This window comes from Megalobrama amblycephala, linkage group LG17 (genome assembly GCF_018812025.1).
Source record: "Megalobrama amblycephala isolate DHTTF-2021 linkage group LG17, ASM1881202v1, whole genome shotgun sequence".
Lineage (NCBI taxonomy): Eukaryota > Metazoa > Chordata > Actinopteri > Cypriniformes > Xenocyprididae > Megalobrama > Megalobrama amblycephala.
This window is the reverse complement of record NC_063060.1, coordinates 31,663,102-31,682,400: the sequence shown is the minus strand read 5'-3', so window position 1 is coordinate 31,682,400 and position 19,299 is coordinate 31,663,102. Positions and strand designations below refer to the sequence as shown.

General features: G+C 37.3%; 1 protein-coding gene across 4 annotated transcripts in view; it reads right to left on the bottom strand.

The window, feature by feature from the left end:
• The window catches only part of ppp2r3a (protein phosphatase 2, regulatory subunit B'', alpha), an 82,936-nt gene that overhangs the window by 34,830 nt on the left and 28,807 nt on the right, over positions 1-19,299 (bottom strand). Inside the window, exon 1 of one of the 4 annotated variants that reach the window (XM_048163516.1) lies at positions 7,627-7,773. The exons of the other annotated variants lie outside the window; for them this stretch is intronic. The gene's annotated coding sequence lies outside the window, so the exon portion shown is untranslated. Of the gene's footprint in view, positions 1-7,626; positions 7,774-19,299 lie in introns of those variants that run through there. 4 annotated transcript variants of the gene reach the window in all.

Here is a 19,299-nt window from a genome sequence, read left to right as displayed (position 1 = left end):
ATTTAGTCCATCCCTTTAACAAATAAAAGTTCTCAAAAATTCTCCTTCAGTCCATAGAAAAATGACATCATAAGAATTTGGAGTGACATGAATAAATAATAATTTCATGTCTCTTTTGCTCACTCTCCCTCTCTCTAATGATAATAATGTCAACAGATGAGTCATTGTGAGGCTGGAGACATATTTATTTTTTTATACATATAAGGGAGTGAGCTCATTATTAGCATGTCTCAACCAAAACTGTTCTCCACGGCCAAAGCAATACGCTCCTTTTTTCTCCAATTCATTTAACTTTTCTCTCACTCCTTCTGGCCCTTTTGTTTATCTTCCATTTTTTCTTTCTTTCACAGCAGGCCTCATTAAAGCCTTGTCTTCTCTATGTCTCAGCAGAGTAATAGCAGAGAACGAGTCTTCAAGATGCCAATCACAACCTCACCTTACATAAACTCTGACTATGGCCACACATGACATTCAGTATAATCTGTGTCCACAATATAGCCTTGTAAATGCATTACACTTCTGTATTTCCTCACAATATCAGAACAGTGGTCTCTGGTTAATGCTTTTCAGCATGGATTCATTACAGATGGGCACTAAAAGGTGGCACCTGGAAAAACATTCAGAGAGTGAAATTTACAGGGACACCATTCACCATTCAACCCACACCATTAACAATGGACTGGTCCTGCTTGCCCAGACAGTTACGCTAAAAGCTGGTGTTGGCTGTGAAAACCTTACAATGACAGTCACTGCCTTTTACAAAAAGATAAAGAAGTACAGTGTATCAACTGCATAAACAACAGTCAGCCAGCTTCAGGATGCCAGGATTTACTTCTGTGGTTCATTAAACTTATATGAAACAAACAGTTTCCCCAATATGTACTTCTTTGAGAGGAAATTACATTTCCTGAACGTCCCTTATCTGCCATAAGTTAAGAGAAACTGTGGTATGAAATACAAGTAGCAATGGAAATCACAAGTTCACAAAGCTAGATTAATGAATACTTTGGGGGTTCAGATTTATTTATGAAAATAAAAAAAAAGAATCAGTTCTGAATCAGTGGTTCTTAACCAGGGAGCCGGGGCCCACTGGGGGGCCTTAGCAAATTTTGAAGGGGGTCTCAAGATTATTCAATTGCAAATCAAAATTCTTTAATTACTGTACACTGTTCAAATGTTTGAAGTCACTGTGATTTTTTTAAAGAAATCAATACTTTTATTCAGAAAGGATGCATTAAATTGAGAAAGAAATTTATAATGGTACAAAAGATTTCTAAAATAAATGTTTCTTTTGAACTTTCTATTCATCAAAGAATCCTTTAAGAAGAACTGTTTTCAACATTTCAACAAATCCTTCTTGAGCACCAAATTGCCATAGAATGATTTCTGATAGATATGACACTGAGGACTGGAGTAATGGCCTCTAAAAATTCAGCTTTGCCATCACAGGAACACATTACATTTTAAAAATATATGAACATAAAACATTATTTTATATATTTATATAAAACAAAAATCTATGAAATCTAAAATGTTAAAAACACAATGTAATCTAATGTAAACTGAGATCTTTTCTTTTTCTTTTTTTTTTCTCCCTCAATAACGATTGTTTTTATTGAAGAAATCCCGAATCAGAATCTTGAAAGCATGATTATTTTAAAATATCAACACCCTAACAAATATCTTATTGTATCATGCATCCTCTATACTGATTCTGAACACAATTTTCGAATTGAGGGGCCAAAGAAAACATGTTGGCGATTTATTTTACAACTAATGTCATTAATGTTAAAATTGATGTTAATTAAATATGTTTAACATGACCTTTTTTTAATACTACACTTAACTCAACAGAATTGTTTTGAACAACAGTTACATAGCAGGTGCTTTTTTTTGTTAAATATCAAAAGTTCAAAGTAAATCTAATGACACTGAGCTTGTGGTTGTGCGCGTTTCTGTTTACCACCGTTGGCTTTCCAAGGCCAAGGCTCAGTACAGATGCACTGAAGTTGTTTATCATAGAGTCTAACACTCCTGAGCTTCAGTGTCCCCAAACAGAGCCTCTCAAAAACATAGTCTGCTTTCAAAGTGGGCTTTGACGTGGCTGGTTGTCAAGTTGGACTCAATATGACAGGAAGAGTGCGTACCGTAGCAAAGCAACGGCTTTTTAATGACAATTTAATGAGCTGATCAACACATGATCCTGCTCTCTATAATCTGCCTGCCGTTTCTATTTCCAGGCTGATGGGGGTTAAAGCAGAAGCCTTCACACCTTCACATCACTCAGTCAGTGCGGACGCCCATACAAACATCTTATATGTCTGAAGGGAGTCTTCTTACCGCATAGGACCTCCCTAGTTAGCAGGTTTGGGCATGGCTGGTGTTGTATGAAAATTGAGATGAATGTTCCTAGAAGATTATGTTTTAATTGTCAGGCAACAGTCTTTATCTCAGCTTAATGTTGTAATTAGCATGCAGTGATTGTTATGGAGAAAGCAGAGCATGAAACACAAACACACACTGTTTGGAGAGCAAGACAACATCCACCCACATTTTTGAGACTCACTCTATTGGCAGGAGCAAGAGTAACGAGGATGCAGCGGCCTCATTATCTTTCTTCTCTCGTCGCTTGCATGGCATACATTCGTTCCATGTTTAATTACACTGTAGCAGTCAAGCTGAGAAGTCGCACCCGTGTCCTGTCACATCTGCCAGTGCTTTTCAATTTAGTGTCAAGACTCTGGGCTATACCATGTTGTCAGCTTTAGAACATCTTCCTCGAAATAACACCCCCAACATACTATACTCAAAAAGAAAATAGATTTTCTTGTTATTTTTGCCAAGTAGAGCAATAAATCACGACGTGCTGGTCTGCTTATATTTGGCCCAATTAAGAGTTGAGGGATATTCAGTACAATAGAGCTCATTAAGGAATCACTGCAACTGAAAAAGTTTCCCTTTGGAAGGTAAATTGGGAGTTTGTGTGAGCCCTCCCTTGTTAGCGGTCAGGCCCGGTCTTGTTACTGCGCACAAGCTGCCGAAGGGGGGCCTGCCGTGAGCTTTGTTTGTCTCAGCTTGAGTAAAGCTTTTCAAAAGCTGTCGCTGCAAGAGAGAACCTGACCCCAGTGACAACAATACATTAATAAAGGAAGGATTACACACTCGCCGGCTACTAACTCCTTCACACGGTGACCAGGATGCACATTTAAACCTTCAGAGCCGCAAGGAGAAAGCGAGAAGGACCGCACTGAAATGAGGGAAAATACGGATGTTTTAAACACTGAAGGTAACAATTCAGTGAAATGTTGCAAAATGTGACATGAAGTGGTTTATTATTATTTAGAGTGAGAGATTGGGAATGAAATGGAGTGCGGCATCCAATTATCAAAGAGAAACAAAGCCTGAATCAATTTCATTATCACAATAACTATTATTCAAATTGCCTGGTTTTCTTTTGAAACTAACACATATAAATGTACAACAAAACCAAATGAGGAAAAAAAAACTAAAAAGCAGGCCAAGCAACAAAGCATATTTCTATGGAAGTTTTACTGTGATTTAAGTAGGACATCAAATCATTTCTGGATCAGCATCCTTGTTGGTCTTTGAACAACATCCTTATCAACAATTAGATTTTAGGTTTAGTTCTTATCAGACAATCTTATCAAACTACCATTTCCCTCTGATTGTAAGTTTAAGACAATTTTGAATACTGGTATAGATCCTATGGATATACAGTATAGAATACTACATAGAATGATAGAAACACTACCATTCAAAAGATTTTTTTTTTTTTTTACGTTTTTGAAAGAAGTCTCTTGCACCAAGGCTGCATTTATTTGATTAAAAATACAGAAAAACTTCAATATTGTCAAATATTACTATAATTCAAAATAATTTTTTTTCTATTTGAATATATATATTTAAAATGTAACTTATTCCTATGATGCCAAAGCTGAATTTTCAGCAGTCATTACTCCCATGAGTCACATGATTCTTCAGAAATCATGCTGATTTGCTGTTTAATATTTTTGTGGATTTTTTAGGGGGATTCTTTGATGAATAGGAAGTTAAAAATCAGCATTTAGGCCTATTTGAAATATATTTTTAAAGTTTTTACTGTTATGTTAGATCAATTTAATGAATCATTGCTAATACTTTCCCCAAAACCCCACACTTAATATTAAAGGATTAGTCCACTTTTAAATACACTTTTCCTGATAAATTTACTCACCCCCATGTCATCCAAGATATCCATGTCTTTCTTTTGTCAGTCAAAAAGAAATGAAGGTTTTTGAGGAAAACATTCCAGGATTATTCTCCTTATAGTGGATTTCAATGGCTACCAACAGATTGAAGGTCCAAATGTCAGTTTCAGTGCAGCTTCAAGGGCTTTAAACGATACCAGATGAGTAATAAGGGTCTTATCTAGCGAATCGATCGGTCATTTTCAAAAAAAATACAACCGTTTATGCTTTATAAACGAACGCGGCGCCAGTTTAGTTTTTTACCGTAAGTTGAATAGGGAAGGCGTAGAACATTCAGCGTAAGCGTTATGAAGAATGCGGAAGCGGAAAGTACGTTCAAGGCGATATTTTGTTTATAAAGCATAAACGGTTGTATTTTTTAGATAAGACCCTTATTACTCATCTGGTATCGTTTAAAGCCCTTGAAGCTGCACTGAAACTGTAATTATGACCTTCAACCTGTTGGTAGCCATTGAAATCCACTATAAGGAGAAAAATCCTGGAATGTTTTCATCAAAAACCTTCATTTCATTTCGACTGACGAAAGAAAGACATGAATATCTTGGATGACATGGGGGTGAGTACATTTATCAGGAAAAGTATATTTAAAAGTGGACTAATCCTTTAACAAAATGTCACACTTGTTCTTTTTCAATAAGTCTAAATTAATTTCACAATCCAGTTTTTCTGCCAAAATGTTTTCCAAAGCTCTTAAACACCCTTTCGAAAATGAATTACATCCCAAAAGAGGGACAGAGAGACTGTAGATTGTACTCCAAATTTGTTTTGCAGCAGGAGGAAACCAGCAGTTAGTAATTAAATCTTAATTAGTATCTAATGTCTTGAAACAGCATCAGTCAGACGGAACAATAAGCGATGGCCATTACTATTCACACTTGTATGAAGATGTCTCAGCAGCATGAATGCCTTACCGACAAAAACAGCTAATCAGCAGCAAAGGCCCTCTGCTACAACAAAGCAGCCTCCGGAGGAGAAGAAAAAAAAAAAAAAAAAAAAAACACTGCATTGATAATCATGCTTCAGTGCAACAGCTGCTGCTCTAACAGAAATGACTGCATCCACTGTGCATTACTTTCTTATCTAACTGATTGGAGGTCACAAACAACAAAGTAAAAGTCAAAGGAAAAGAGAGGAGATATGTTGTCCATTTTGTGCAAACTAACAAAATCCATGATATTTTCAATTTCCAAATAAGGGACCCGTACGACCCCAGCCTCACTCTCTACAGAAGATCATGTTGCTTGTTCAACTTTTCATTGTATTCCATTCCTCCTTTTTTGCACTTACTCTCTTCCTTTACTCAACCTCCCTGGGGCCTCCAACAGGATTTAGATATGGTGAGCAGCAGAAGCTTTTGACAGAGAACACAGACAGCATGGGAACAGAGACGCTGACCCAAACAGACATTTACATTATGCATTTGGTGATTTAATGTGCATTTAAGGCACATATTTTATTACGTTGTGTTCCCTGGAATGGGACTTTACAGCAGAGAGAGGGGAGAAGAACTAAAGCTTCTAAAGCGAGACACATGAGAGAGGCACCAACCAAAAAGTTAGTGAAAAAGTATAGTGAATGCAAGACACAATAACAAGCAAACGCATCAGAGGAAAAGAGTGCTATGTGACTCTAACAGGGCCGTAACCAGTCACGACTTGATAAAAAAAGCCAGGACAGGGCAATTTGTCAACTGCTTGGTTAAATTAATACTTTTATACAGCATAGATGCTTTAAATTAATCAAAAATGACAGTAAAGACTTAAATCTTACAAAAGATGATTTAAAACAAATGCTGTTATTTTGAACTTTCAATTATTAAAAAAAAAAAAAAAAGTAACACTGTTAGTGTTTTCACAAAAATATTAAGCAGCACAACTGTTTTTAACATTGGTAATAATAAGAAATGTCTCATGAGCATCAAATCAGCATATTAAGGATGATTTCTGAAGGATCATGTGACACTGAAGACTGGAGAAATGATGCTGAAAATTCAGCTTTGCCATGACAGTAATAAGTGACATTTTTATATAATATATACACATAAGAAAACAGTTATTTAAAATTGTAATATTTCACAATATTAACTATTTTTAATCAAATAAATGTAGCCTTAGTGAGCATAGAGACTTTTTTTCAAAAAAAAAAAAAAAAAAAACTTACTGACACCAAACTTTTTAATGGTAATGTTTCTATCATTCTTTAGGCTATATCTTTCACAATTTTACTGTTTTTAATGGTATTTTTTTTTAGCTAATTGCTAATAAATGCAGTATTGGTGAGAATAATTGTTATGCCAACATTAGAGAAATACATAGAATCCCCTCTGTTGCCATGCAGACATGAGCTAGACAGGTATAGTTTTCCAAGTATAGTCCAGAGCAGAATAATTCAAGTCTGAGGATCAAACATTCTTCACCTCTGAGCCCTGGTGAGCACATTATAAATGTAAAAAGCCTTCAGAGCTTATGAAGTCAAAACTAGTGCTGATATATCTCCACATTTACTACGTGAGTGGACTGTAAATGAAGTCAATCTCTATAGTTAGCTCTTACAAAGCTTCATCAGATGCCATCTATCAATAAACTGCATTAGACACACAAATGGTTTTGAGGCTGTTTTATCTCTAGAGTTTTTTAACACATGACTAGCTCATTGCTGCATTCTCATTTGGAGCTCTGCAGTACTTGTACACAGTGGCCCCAAAAAGTATTTGAACACTTAAGCCATAGTTGAAACTGTATGAAGGTCATTGCATCATCACTGCATTGCAAAATATCAAACCAAGTAGCGTTTATTTTAAGACTGCACAAGAATTTCATAAAAATATGTTTGTTACATTTTAAACATAAAAGCAACAGATTAAGACAAATATCAAAATTTAGGGATCTGTATTTCCTTTTTTATAAAAGAAGTCTCTTATGCTCACCAAATCTGTATTTATTTGACCAAAAATACAATAAAACATTAATATTGTGAAATTTAAAGGTGCCCTAGAATTAAAAATTGAATTTATCTTGGCATAGTCAAATAACAAGAGTTCAGTACATGGAAATGACATACAGTAATCTCAACATAACACCGACTGTTACGCAACAGTCGGGGTGTTCGCCCCCAATATTTGCATATGCCAGCCCATGATCGAGGCATTACACAAGGGCAGTCAGTATTAACGTCTGGATGTGCACAGCTGAATCATCAGACTAGGTAAGCAAGCAAGGAAAACAGCGAAAAATGGCAAATGGAGCAATAACTGACATGATCCATGTTAACATGATATTTTTAGTGATATTTGTAAACTGTCTTTCTAAATGTTTCGTTAGCATGTTGCTAATGTACTGTTAAATGTGGTTAAAGTTACCATTGTTTCTTACTGTATTCACGGAGACAAGAGCCGTCGCTATTTTCATTATTAAACATCCTAACAGAGACTGGCGCCCAGAAGGAAGTAACGCGAGCCTGGCTCCTTGTACCGCAGCGCCTCGCCACTTTGGTGACAGTGTAGTATGGCCATCCAACAGAGATGATAGACAGCCACAGGAGAGCAGCATACTGATGACACAGACCACCAGGATAGACACATCAGTGTTCGGTCCGGGAACGCAGAGCAATGCTGACTCACACTCAAGCTCATACCACATAGGTGCTTTCTGCCGGTCACCACAACCACACCCCTTACCAAACAGACGATGAGGCACCCTATAGCAGCGGGGTCTGGAGGAAGAGCACTGCTGGTTTTCCCACAGGCTGGAGGGTGAGAAGCAGTGATTGTGGGCAGGTGTTAGTTCTCCAGCTGTCCAGAAACTTTCACAATTATTCACGGTGACTCAAGTCCTGATGAGAAAAAAGGCCACTCCATAGCAAGCACAGCGCATGTCATTTTCTACATCCTGCACTTTCCAGACTTTGATTCACTGAGTTAAATGGTCAGTTCACCCAAAAATGAAAATGATGTAATTTATTACTCACTCTCATGTTGTTGTACAACCGAAACAAAAGATTTGTAAAGCTTCGAAGAAGTGTTTTGAAATCGGCCATCATGTAGTCACACAAACTGTTTTAAATATGTATTTAGTACCTTTCTGGGCACTGAAAGTGTAAATTAACTTGCTTGCAATAGAGGCCTTACTGAGCCATTGGATTTAATCAAAAATATCTTAATTTGTGTTCTGAAAATGAACAATGTTAAATGAAGGTATATATATATATATGGCTGTAAGAAAATAGCTAAAGCATTGAAAATCCCCATTTCCACTATCAGGGCAAAAATTAAGAAGTTCCAATTAACTAAAGATGTTACAAATCTGCCTGAAAGAGGACGTGTGTCTAAATCGTCCTAATGTGAAGTGAGGAGGAAAGTTTGAGTGGACAAAGACTCTCCAAGGATCACAGCTGGGGAATTGCAGAGATTAGTTGAGTCTTGAGTCTCAGAAAGCCTAAAAAAAATGATCAAACAACACCTACATCCCCACAAGATGTTCGGGAGGGTTTCAAGAAAAATCCTCTGCTCTCATCCAGAAACAATCTCCAGCATATTCAGTTGTCAGACAAGACTGGAACTTCAAATGGGACCGGCTTCTATGGTCAGATGAAACTAAAAAAAAAAGAGTTTTTTGGCAGCAAACCCACCAGATGGGTTTGGTGCACACATGGATAAAAAGTACCCCATGCCCACGGTTAAATATACTGCTGGATCTTTAATGCTGTGGGCCTATTTTTCTGCTGGAGGTCCTGGACATCTTGTTCAGATAAATGGTATCATGGATTCTATCAAATACCAACAGATAAAAAAAAAAAATCAAACCTGACCGCTTCTGCTAGAAATCTTATAATGGGCTGTGGTTGGATCTTCCATCAGGACAATGATCCAAAACAAACATCACATCCAACACAAAAATGCGTCACTGAGCACAAAATGAAGCTTCTGCCATGGCCATCTCAGTCCTCTGACCTGAACCCTAAAGAAAATGAGTGGAGTGAACTGAAGAGAAGAAGCACCAACATGGAGCTGGAATCTGAAGGATCTGGAGAGATTCTGCATGAAGGAATGGTCTCTGATCTCTTATCAGGTGTTCTCCAAACTCATCAGGCATTATAGGTGAAGACTCAGAGCTGTTCTCTTGGCAAAAGGAGGTTGCAAAAAGTTTTGAATAAAAGGGTGCCAATAATTGTGGCCAACGTGTTTTGGAGGAAAACATTTATTTCATAATGTAAGTTTCCCCCCACTTTCAATTATTTTTCCTTAAATGAAAGGTTATAATTTTGTGAATTTTTTGAATGAAAGATCAAAAGGATAAACATTGCAGATTTATTTTCACAGCTGCTTTTGCTCATAATTACAAAGGGTGCCAATAATTGTGGAGGGCACTGTATATATATATATATATATATATATATATATATATATATATATATATATATATATATATATATATAAATATATATAAGTATATATAAAAAGACTTTATTATTATTATTATGACTTTGATAATTATGCCCTTTGAAGGTTATTGGACATTGTGAAATTTGTGCTGTAAGTTTGTGACAAGCACATAAAAATTATTACTTTTTTTCATTGGAGTACTAATAAAGAAGCTGTCCAACATTCATTAGTCTCACTGTGTTGTACTTGGAAAACTGCCACATCACCAAAAAAGAAAAGATATTAATAAATGTATAGGCATCGGTTTTGGTATCGGCAAGTACCAGAAAAAAAATATCGGTATTCGTACTCGGACCTTAAAAAAAATGGTATCGGTGCATCACTGGTAATAAATGACATTATTTTCATTTTTGGGTGAACTAACCCTTTAAAGTGTCAAATTTCACCTTTAAGATTAATTAAGGGACTATGGTTTAACCAAAAATGAAATTTCAAGTTGAATTTATTTTTACTCCACATTAGTTATCCTTCATAGGAAGATGTTGTGGCTGACATCACATTGTCTTCTCCCTGTCAGTTCTAGAGCGATTTAAAAGAACATTTCAAAGATGAGATGAACTCTGAAAGGAGACCAACATGGCAGCTCCTAAAAACCATTATCAGGTACAAAGCCTCAGCTCGAGAAAAACAAGGAACAGTGTCAAAAAAGCCTGTTTCCCACCGAATAAAAACTGTGAAACTCTCTGAAACCTCAAGCTTTGGAAAAAGTTCTTCCACGTGTCATGTGGTTTCATATGGTTAGCAAACGAGAACAGAATAAGTATAGTGTCTCATAAGTATCTATTCCACAAAACCACTTTCTTTATTACACAAAGGACATGGAGCGTTCATTGATCACAATTACATACACTGACCAAACAAGAGATATTAAATACAATGTCAATGAGAGTTCATGATTTATGTTTCATTCATGCTGCATAATGGCACAGTGTTTTCACAGTACCTTTTTATTTTTCATCTTTACAGTGAACATATGTAATAAGTCCTAATTTCCATGTACATTAACTCATAAACCTGTTCAAAAAGAGTCAAGAAAGGCACTAAAATGATAAAAATTTTAGATTTAAATTAAAATTAGCAGTAGCCAATGGTCATGAAAACAAAAAAGACATCCGCCAAAGTAATTAAAACGATATATTATAAAAACTATTTTTTCAGCAGCATTGTTGGGGTTATTTCCAGACTATATTTTTGCAAGGGCCTCAGCCCCCACAAATATGTCCTCTAAAAATATTTTATAGGTTAGGCCTAAGCGTGTAATTTTTTCACCCACCCACATCTTTCAAACAAACAGGAAGTCCCGCCCCCAAACTGTCCACTTTCTTACCTACAAATAAGAACAGAACCAAAGTTTTCACATGAAGTTGTCTTGGAGAACTTCTCACTGTTTACAGCATGACATATCAGCCAGAGGTTTGCTTTAGAATATAACAGATCAATGGATCTGCTGAAACACTGTTAGCTACAGAATCCCAACATCTAATGAATAAATGATGATGAGATTAAACACCTGACAAAGAGACTTGAGAGCGAATGAGGGAATATGGGATAATGAGAAACATAACCTCATAACTCTCCATTTTATAAATCTAAGGAAATGGCGCAGTACATACACTACTGTTAACAAATTTGGGGTCTGTAGAAGTCTCTTATGCTCTTATGCAAGGCTGCATTTATTTGATCAAAGATACAGTAAAAACAGTAAAACTGTGAAATATTGCAATTAAAAATTAATCTTAAAGGGGGAGTATAAAGCTATTTCATGTATTCTTACTTATTTACACTGTTAAAGAGTTGGATTCTCATGCTAAACATGGCCAAAGTTTCAAAACATGAGTTGGACGTTTGACAGAGTATTTCTATGCCAAAAATACTCCTCATAAACTTCACAGTCTTTTTTTCGAGTATGAGGCTGTGTGACGTCATATAGGTCGGAATTTCTTGTACGGGCACGTCTCCCAGAAGAGTGCGCGCGCACACGTTGACCAGAGCAAGAGCACGCCCATCAACGCGCACAGGTCACAGGACCTATCGAAATCAACAATGTCACCAAAGAAGTGTGTTTTTGGTTGTGAGGGAAAGATAACCTTGCTTCCCAAAGAACCCAGCGTTAAGTGGAGCTGAAAGTTTTGTGCTCACGCATTACATTGATGCGCTCTCGATATTTATTATTAAAATAACCATAGAAACTGATAGTTCCAATCACTTTTTTATTGGTTAAAATTAATGGAGAATATGTGTGTTTCCCGTGGCTGCTCGAGCCCCCAGGTTCAGCGCTTATGGTTTCATAAACAAGGCCCGGTTCTAAGCTGGATTTACAGATCATTTGAAACTGAAAGATGGAGCTGTCACAGCGGTAATGATCCCGGTCATGAGTCGGAACCGCAGGTGGTGAGTAAAACTGCTTCAAATGTCTGTTTTGTTGGCAATAGGCGCCTAAGTGCCTATAATGTAAACAACATGAATGTAGTGAATTCATAAATTCATTATTCATCTTTCACTATACGCTATATTCATTATAGTGATTGAAAAGTTAAATGTGATGGTGTATTGTGTGTTTAAATACATTTGTTTAGCTGACCATTGATAGCTTGCAGACGATCGCTACCCAAAAGCTGCGTGTGCTCGACGCTCTTTAGCTCCGCTCACACGACACGCCTCCAGGCGCTCGGCTGTTTTCGGAAAGACTCGGTACAGCGTATGTATCTTTTATAAATATGATAAAACTAAAGACTTTTTGGAGATATGAAGGATGCACTACTACTCTATAGGTACTCAAGATTAACTGTGTGTGAAGAATTGCGTATATGAAAGTAAACTTTGAGTCTTGATCCTGGTCGTGTACGTCAGTGACAGGCATGTCAACTCAGCAGCAGTCAAGCCAATGCTGGTCGCCACTGGAGTGTGTTTGCACTTGAAAAGGGACTAGCAGATAGAGGTGAGAGATAGAGAGAATGAGAATGTAAGCAGATAAAGGAGAGGGGAGTGAAAAAATTAAGATAGAAGCAAAGGAGCAAAAGCACCAGTGCTGTCAGGATTTATTTCACATCCAATGAAAAGAGGCTCAATACAGTGGCCTTTAAGTTTTTGATCAGCTAACTTTCATATTCCAGACCAACATCCCTCTCTGGGCCCAAAACCCTACTGATCTTTATTTAACTATTCAAGAGTTTCCTGATTCATCTATGCTATCTGACAGTCCATTTAACATCATGGCGCAGAGGTCCATTATATGAGGCATGGTTGGAAAGACTTGCTCCAGACCAACATTTCTTCTCTTACTGGCAATCAAGCACTTTTTTGCCCTCAGTCTGAGTCAGACTCTATTTCTTGAATCTAGCTACAAACGACACAGAAATAGGTTTGCGGAAAGTTTGTGAAAAAGCCGAAGGAGTAGGATGACAGAAGATAAAAGCCACTTGACCGAGACCAACTGCTGCAAATGGTCCATTAAGAATTTGCTGAATTTTTAATGAACTTTCCACGTCTTGAGGAAAAGAAAGGTCAGGAAAAAAAGTGACATTGTCTGAATGTTGCACACATTTTATTGATGCTCACATCAATTTGAGCACAAGGTGATTTTTTTTTAGAATGATGTCACTGGTTTCAGTTGGTTTCAGGCCTCCTAAAGACAGCATCCACAGGCTATATTTTGATACTGATTCACTCACTTATTTTCACTCATTACGTGAAGCTGAGGCATATATTTGGAGACAACACAGTCAAATCCAATTCAGACTATTCAGTCCTACACTGTTTTAAGGACCTAATTGTGTGGTATGGAAAAACACAAATGGGAAAGGTAATCACACAACAGGATTGAGAGTAATGAGAGGGAAAGAAAGCAGACAAAAGAGTGGACAAATGAGATGACACCGCAAAGTGGATTACAATGACAAAATGTGTTAAACTGAGCTGAGAGCACTATACTCTTATTGCTATCTGACAGCACTATTAAATTGGCCAAAATCTATTTAATAAAAGAAGGGGCAGGGGATATGAAAAACACACAGATTCAGTGTGGACCTGCTCATTAGCCACATAAAAGAGACAACAGGCTAAAGAAGCATAAAATACTCCATCCGCTAAGAACAATATTAAAGATTTTCTTTGGCATGAAACAATGAGTCATGCCTTTTCTTATCCAGCACTTCCTGACGTTTTAGAAGAGCTGGGCCTTATAAGGCTGAGAAGGCTTCTTTTCCTTTCTCCACCAAGCACAGCCTTAATAAACAATCACTCTCTTTGGGGTCATGTCAACACAGGCCTTACTTTAGCTTGTCAGTGCAGAAAGACTACCTGACACTTCAAAGCTGCTTTGTTCAGCAATCCAAATGTCTCTGCTAAAATAACAAAGATGCCAAAATTCAGCTAGGTCAAGTTACAAACCGCAGTTACAATAAACACTGTCCAGAATGGTTAAACTGCACCTGCCAACTACATTAGACTATGATTCTATGATTTCACTTTTGTGATCTGATGTGCCAATGTGAGAATTAAGCTAAATTGGAATCCAAAATAGAAAATGTACACATTATAAATTTGGGAAAATTACAATAAAACATCATAAAGCATCAATGCCACATGTGCACATATGGGTCAAATAGATTTGCCAATAAAACTTTCAAAGTCTCTTTGCATAATCTGTCACTAACAAGATTAAATCAAGGATATATATTATATAATCTATGATAATCTAATCTAATCTCACCTAATCTAATATAAAAACACATTTAAATCAATTTATGAACTTTTGTTTGTGTAACACAGAGAGGTGCTAGTTGAAATAGGGATGAGTTTTTATGTAATACACCAAAATTTTATTTGCTCATGAGAGGGCACTAACATCAGTGATCAAATAACCCAGTGGAGAATTGTTCGGCTACATCAAACTAATGAGAATCAGACAGTTTAATTCAAATCTTTCTTTTGGTTAAGAGAACAGAGCATGAGCTAAATCTGTCCATTCACTTGAACACTATGACCCATTCTTTCAGGTCACTGGTCCTGTAAATGAAACGGAGGCACTTAAGCCTTCAATAAGAGACTGTTTTCACATCAGCAGATGTTACAGCTCAGTGCTTACTTGCACCAGAATAATAACGGGACCTAAAGACTGTCCTCCCAGACATCTTCTGACTTTATGAAATGGAGAGGTGCAACAATAAAAAGAGATGAGTGAAATACCACACTATGTTAAAGGTGCCCTAGATCATGTTTTTAAAAGATGTAATATAAGTCTAAGGTGTCCCCTGAATGTGTCTGTGAAGTTTCAGCTCAAAATACTAAAAAAGAATTTTTATTAATTTTTTTAACTGCCTATTTTGGGGCATCATTATAAACGCGCCGATTTTATGCTGCGGCCCCTTTAAATCCCGTGCTCTCCGCCCACAGAGCTCGCGCTTGCCTTGAACAGTGCCTTAACAAAGTTTACACAGCTAATATAACCCTCAAAATGGATCTTTACAAAGTGTTCGTCATGCATGCGGCATGCATGCGTCGGATTATGTGAGTATTGTATACTGTTATATTATTTACTTCTGATTTTGAATGAGTTTGATAGTGCTCCGTGGCTAACGGGTAATGCTACACTGTTGGAGAGATTTATAAAGAATGAAGTTGTGTTTATGCATTATACAGACTGCAAGTGCTTAAAAATGAAAATAGCGACGGCTCTTGTCTCCGTGAATACAGTAATAACCGATGGTAACTTTAACCACATTTAACAGTACATTAGCAACATGCTAACGAAACATTTAGAAAGACAGTTTACAAATATCACAAAAAATATCATGTTATCATGGATCATGTCAGTTATTATTGCTCCATCTGCCATTTTTCACTATTGTTCTTGCTTGCTTACCTAGTCTGATGATTTGGTTGTGCACATCCAGACATTAATACTGGCTGCCCTTGTCTAATGCCTTTTATAATGTTGGAAACGTGGGCTGGCATATGCAAATATTGGGGGCGTACACCCCACTGTTACGTAACAGTCGGTGTTATGTTGAGATTCGCCTGTTCTTCAGAGGTCTTTTAAACAAATGAGATTTATATAAGAAGGAGGAAACAATGGTGTTTGAGACTCACTGTATGTCATTTCCATGTACTGAACTCTTGTTATTTAACTATGCTAAGATAAATTCAATTTTTCATTCGAGGGCACCTTTAATATACACACATATTCCTATATACAGATGTAAACAAAATACAGCACACCAGCACAAAATACCTTGGTATTTTAAATAAAAATATCATTTAAAAAATGTAATATAAAATCAGCTGACTTAATCACGGATTTTAACTAAAATACACCCTACTTTTGACATCTACTGCAATATAGATCAAATACATAAAGATGAATAACATGTTTAAATATGTACACACATTTTTTTCAACAATTTATGGAGAAGATGGCCATTTGTGAGCAGTTTTGCTGCAATTCCTGTTTCCACGGTAACATTGATGAATCTTCAGCATTACTGGTAGTGTTATTCCACCCTGGCAACTCAGCAATTAAACTTTTTTTTAAGTGGAAATTGCACAGACTTGTGGATTCTGCAACATTTAAAAAAAATAAATAAAAATAAATATCAATTCCTCTATAGAGAAAAAGAAATGGATTTTTTTTACTTCTGAATCCTGGCTGTGCTTTGTAGCACAAAGTCATTGAGGGAGGAATGATGGCCAGACACATGGTGGGGTGAGTAAGGGGTGGTGTGACAGTGAGTAAAAGCAAGAGAAAGAGCTATGCAAGTGTGTGTAAGCAGAGAACAGAAATTCCCTGCATCCTGGATCTCTTTTCCACTCTAAATAGTAATCATGTCCGACAGCTGACCTGAATTTGTCTGCATCGCTCCATAGCTGCAGCAAATGTGCAACCCTTGACCTCTTCACTACCTGCACACTTTAGCCATTATTAACCTTTCCACAAAACATGTCTCTTTAGACACAATACTTTGCCTATGCACAGTACTCATTGAATGTTTATACAAGAAAACTCAGTTATGACTAAATGCATTAGGTTTACCGAACCATCGTTATTGACCAGTCGAATGAGGAAAGACACTGCATTCACGACTATAGGTAAGCGCAGCTATACCCCCAAGCGAGCCGAGAAGATAACTTATCTGATAGCAGAATGATTTTGAGACATATGCTTCCTTTAATTTTCGTTGAGGGAGACGGTTTAAGAAGAGAAAACGCAAAATGCTGTAAAAAACAAACCTTTATGTCCCTGCAACGCCTCTAAGTGGAACACGTTTTCTCTACAGCCGGCCTTCTCAGAGAAGCCAACTTTCACCAAGTTTCATCAAGACGTTCCTGTAGCTCACATGGTAGAGCGTGGCACTAAATGCAGTAAAGTCACTTTGGATACAAGGTTCCACCAAATGTGACGCAAATGTTTCAACTTGCCCATTACCCAAACTCAAAAACAAATGCTTTACTATCAAAAGTGTGTTTATATGGGAAAATTTTTGATATCACAAGATGCACGAGATGTCCTACTATGAACTCTAACTTTAGACCTCTGCAGAGGATCAGACTGATTCAGTGCTGTGAAGTCTAGGTAAGCTTTGAGAGACAAGATTAAAGACAGGTGGCTGAGAATGTGTAAGCTGATCATCTCATCCTCATCCTCCTCTGCACAGTCTGTAGATACTGGATCAGCGACAGGAGCTCATGGCGTTCGCTGTAACCTACTGTACGTCTGACCTGAGCTTCCCCTCAGACTGCCTGAAACTCCCAAGACAAACAAGAAGCTGCCCTCACTTAGAGTTGATAAGAAAGTTAAGAAATACAATGTGCAATGTGTCTATCAGTTAGAGCTCATGCTCCAATGCATTGAACTTTCCCAATATTATTTCCTGATTTCTTGTTATCCATCTTCCACCCCATGAATAAAGATGGGTCAAATCAAGGAGGTCCATATTAACTGGAGAGTACTATCCATTAGCATTCTCATTCATCTCAGCAGCAATACAATGTTCGGCTGGTGCAAATCTGGCATCTTTGTTCATAGGTACTCAGTTCTGGGACAATAGAGTGCTACAGGGTTGATGTAATTTTAAAGGCCAGCCTGGAAATATGCATCACTCTGGTTCCCTTGACATAAAAAGCCAATAGGATTTTTACACTGGCTTTTGGATTATTGCAGAAAATAAGCTCTGTGACCAACGAAAGTCACACAAAAAATGTTTTCATCAAGACAATCTACACAAATGAACAACTTTTATGATTTTTGAAACCTAAATACAATAGGCAGAAGTAAAAAAGTGAAAGTTAGGCTATAAACGAACTACACCACAGTCATAGCTTTTATGACGTATATTTTGCAATGGAACTTACAGTGCATCCAAAACGATGCTGTGTGCTGGGCTAAATGTGCTCATTGTATGTGCATACATATGATGGTATTTTTACCAGCTGAGAACTCACAAAAAGCTTATAAAATGCGTTAAGGAGTCAAAACAGCTCTAGGAATTGCTCTGTCACACACACAAAAGAAGATCTGCTGCAAAAGGACGTGGTTCTGATGCCTGTACCAAACTGTAATGGTCAATGTAGCTCCTATGATGAGAAAAAACAAGTATGCTTGAGCATTCTGTCCTTTTTAGAGTCGCATCTTGCGACATTATATCCTTATTTTGGTTCTTTTAGATGTCTTTAGTCCATTCATTTAGATGTCTTTAGATGTCTTTTAGTCAAACCACACTAGAGTCGGTCTGGAAGCGAACCGAAACACCCTGAAAAGGTGGGTCTCGGTCCGCTTGTTTGGTGTGCACCAGGGTTCGAATGGAAGCATTTGCACTTATTTAAATGAACCGCACTAACAGAGCAATTGTTAGAAAAATATGGCAACACATACCAGCAGGGGCTAACCTGACCATGCCTCCTATATTGAAAAAAATAAAATTAATAAATAAAACATTCAACATACAGAGTGTTCTGAACTCGGCTGTCTTCATCTATCACTAGGGCCCTGATACTAGTTCCACATTGTCACATGAAAAGCAAGCATCTACATGGTTGCCTCTAACCTCCTCAATTGGAGAGATGGCCATCCAGGATCCATTTACTGTCAGATTTACCTTTCTTAACATGAAGAGAGCCTTTCACGTCCTCAAGAACGTTTCACGTTTCAAGAAAAGCAACATAAGAATTACACTTGTATAAAGCGGACCATATATGGTGTTAAATGATGGCCAAAATAGTGTAAGCACATAAACAGCACGCAAGTTCACAAGACAAAGCTCGCATGTAAAATCGAAACTTGCGAAAAATTGCAAATCCCAAAATCAAACACAAAAAAATATGATTGTGCGCACAAATCAAAACATTGTGAGGAGAAATAACAAAACCGCGAGCCCTGAAACGAGTTCTATTCTGCCCATTTTGAGTGTCTTCGTTCGCAGATGGACAGCCAATCACAACAAGTGGACATTGTTAACTTAGTACAAGCAGCCAATCAAAATAAGAGTTTCAGAGAAGGCCAGCAGCCAATAGCATTTGTTAACACATAGGTTTGGACCCTCAAAACTGACTCGAGTGCAAGAAGATTTCAGCTCGCGCGCGGACAGAACAGAAATC